Source organism: Bidens hawaiensis, unplaced genomic scaffold, assembly GCF_021521415.1.
Source record: "Bidens hawaiensis isolate Kalapana, Puna unplaced genomic scaffold, B.hawaiensis_p1.1 tig00002631_1, whole genome shotgun sequence".
Taxonomy (NCBI): domain Eukaryota; kingdom Viridiplantae; phylum Streptophyta; class Magnoliopsida; order Asterales; family Asteraceae; genus Bidens; species Bidens hawaiensis.
In genome coordinates this window covers 2,674,362-2,677,749 of record NW_027491143.1, presented here as the reverse complement: position 1 = coordinate 2,677,749, position 3,388 = coordinate 2,674,362, and the positions used below count along the sequence as shown (strand labels likewise).

Below are 3,388 nucleotides of genomic sequence, written 5' to 3'. Positions count from 1 at the left end.
TGTCACCTGCACACGCGCCTGCGAATGGTCAACTTGTCCTTTTTTCATGATTATCCACAGCAACAAAAGATATTTCCCACCAACTTTGCAGAAACAAAAATCCCCAAATCCACATTAAGTCCAGAATTTCACCCGCATAAATTACTTCACACGGAAGAAACACTGGACTGGGGAGACTTATAGAGGTAGGGTACCAAAAAGACATAAATACCCCCAAGTAACACTCGCGGGTCAATTAGAAGCCCCTCATAAGGCACCCGCAGGACATATGAACCATCCGCATAAATCGTCTGAGGAAGAAACACCCTCATGGTACATGCGGAAGCATCCTGACACCCTCAAAAGTCATCCGCAGAAAAGGAATACCCTTCCGCGTTAATGACCACGAGGTAATGCCTCGGGACAGCTGTCAATAACGAATTATCTTCTAGAAGATTGGCTAAGATGCTTTCTTGGGCAATACGTGATCTCCCGGTCAATTAACAAGAGACACCTGGAAAGGCCGTTATAACCATGCACATGACCAATATTGGCCATCAACCTATAAAAGAGGGACGCGTGTACAGGTGGTAATGCATGCACATGCAACATATAAACCGAACCTATCAAAAGAGGACACGTGTCCAGGTGGTTACGAGAGCATCTTCTAAAGGACAGCTGGCCCAATCATCCTTCCCACACTCTTCGGCTATAAATACCCTCTCGATCATCATGAGGTATTCATTCACTCCCACTGTACTCTCTCAATTTACTTAAGTGCTTATCTTCTACAGAACAGTACTTATTTTCATGCCGGAGGGTGGTTACGGGAAGACCCCCCACCTTGTCCTTCCCGTAGCGAGTTCACGGTGTCTGTTTTGCAGGTTCACGTCATTGGACTTTGGGGAATTGTGTTCATATCGTATTGGCAGTTAACCGTATCTTACCCTGTTGACTCATTATATCCAGGACCCATTAGTGAAGAGGGGATCCGTATTTCTTCAAAATAGAAACATGTTCATCCAATTAGAAATTTGGGTTATATTGTTTATAATATCCTGTAATAATTTTCTTAGTCATATTTCGTAATTATAATATAGGTTTAAAAACAAAAATGAACAGGATGGCATACTCATCTTTAATTGATGATCATTTTTATTTATTATCTCTTTCTTTAGCTTTAAATATAATCTTTATTTTCTAGTTGACAATTAAAAAACTTCAAATTAATAGAGGAAAATATATAAAATAAAATACTTTGAGACAACACGTTTGGAAAAACACATAAACCACTTGATTATGCATATAATAACTTGCAACAATACAAGATAAGCCCACATATATTTGTATGAGGGCCCATATAACACACTCATGCATCCACTTAAAATGGGATGAATTTATTGCAATGAAAAAAAACTACCTAATAAATAATAATACATAAAATACAAATATAAACACACATTTTATAAACAAAAGAGTCATCTTCTTCATTTTAATTCTTGAAAGGAATGGCTCTGATCACCACTTGATGGTATAGTGCTGCTAATGCTGCCCCAATAAAAGGTCCAACCCAAAACACTCACTGTCCAAATTAACAAAAATAAATAAATAAAAATTAATAACTATTATCATCAAATTTATATAAAAATTGTAATTTAATCATTTAATGATTTATCTTACGTGATCATCCCATGCATGGTCCTTGTTGTAAATAACGGCAGCCCCCAAACTCCTTGCAGGGTTAATTCCGGTTCCGGTGATCGGAATAGTAGCCAAGTGCACCAGGAACACCGCAAATCCGATTGGTAACGGTGCCAATATCTGAAAAGTCACACAAGATCGGATATTAAATATTCCTTCTGACTTCTGTTATGAGTGGGATTTTACTGGGCATGTATGTTTTTTTTTTCTATTGACTTATTAAATAATGAAAGTTAAGTGTTTGTACCGGCACGTGAGAGTCACGGGCGCTACGTTTGGCGTCGGTGGCTGAGAAAACGGTGTAAACGAGAACAAATGTGCCGATGATTTCAGCACCAAGCCCGTCGCCTTTTGTGTAACCGTGGGCGATCGTGTTGGCACCCCCCACCATTTAGTTTGTATTGGTTGCCGCCTTCGAACCCTCTAACGACACCAGCACCACAGATGGCGCCAAGACATTGCATCACCATGTTGAACAACGCTCGGGTCAATGACAACTTTTTTGCGAGAGATAACCCGAATGTCACCGCAGGATTAATATGTCCACCTATAATTGATCACACAAATTATTTCTATTAGATAAAATATATTAGTTAGGGTTTATTAATATTGCATTGTTATATATATAATATATAATTTAATTAAGTTTTTTATAAATTACTATCATTGTACTCTTATAAATAGTTTTATAAATAGTTGACAAATAATAAACAATAAAAGGTTTAATACCCGAGATTCCAGCGGTACAATAGACGAGAGCGAAGATCATGCCACCAAACGCCCACGCGATACCTTAGATCCCAACCGTCCCACATTTCGTGGGCGACTTAACGACTCCCATAACTGTCAAAACCGAAACATATAAAAACAAAAATGTAGCAATAAACTCAGCAATCCCAGCTCTGTAAAAGGACCACGAAGAAAGCTCCGACAGCTCAAACAATGAAGCCGGTGGTGGTTCTTCGTCTGCGCTGCGGTCCCGATTGGTTGTCTTTCCCTATATTTATTTGCTCCCAATCTAACATCCTCTTCCTTTCCCTCCATTGTAAGAATAATATGTCTAGTTAACTACTTAAGTTTATTTGACAAGTGGTGGTGAATGTGGTGGTGGAGAGTGATGGTATGGTGTACATATATAGTAGGATGTGGTGGGGTATAGTGAGATAATAATGTTTGTATTATTTAGCCGTCCAGTTTGTAATAATAGAAGTGAAGTTGTTTCTTAATGCGAAGTGACAACGATGTTGTTATGGTCGGTTAACCTCTACATAAAAATAGAATGTTTTATAGTTGGCGAAATATTGGCCACACACGTGTCAGAACAAGAATGTTGGGTTGTGTGATATGAGTCGCACCGCCCGCATCCAATTACAGAAAATGAGAAAAGAACCTTTTGTTTAAACTTTTGTTTAAATTAAAGTAATTTAAAATCATTTTCAATGTTTGTAATTTTGTATGATCTGTTTTTTTAATAAAGTAATACTGAAAAAGAAAATAATAAGAGTCAATGAAAGTTAAAAAGGCATCTGGCATTATTGGGTCGGGTTAGATGGATTTTTTTTATGGGAAATGATCGGGTATAGCGAGTTTGAAATTGGGGTTTAACCAGTTTGGATCGGGTTTGACCGGGTTCAAACCAATCTCACAACATAGAATGATAGAATCACAACCCGATATTGCCATGCATGTTAGGTCGGTTCCAAATGGG

The 3,388-nt window shown here is 38.1% G+C and overlaps 1 pseudogene across 1 annotated transcript; it reads right to left on the bottom strand.

Moving 5' to 3' along the window:
- Nucleotides 1-1,398: 1,398 nt before the first annotated feature.
- On the bottom strand, nucleotides 1,399-2,728 carry LOC143620706 (aquaporin PIP1-2-like; annotated as a pseudogene). Its single transcript, XR_013151379.1, has 4 exons — nucleotides 2,410-2,728; nucleotides 1,928-2,227; nucleotides 1,660-1,800; nucleotides 1,399-1,561 (listed from the first exon to the last, which is right to left on the bottom strand). The product of XR_013151379.1 is annotated as an aquaporin PIP1-2-like (transcript).
- Between the last annotated feature and the right edge of the window lie 660 nt (nucleotides 2,729-3,388).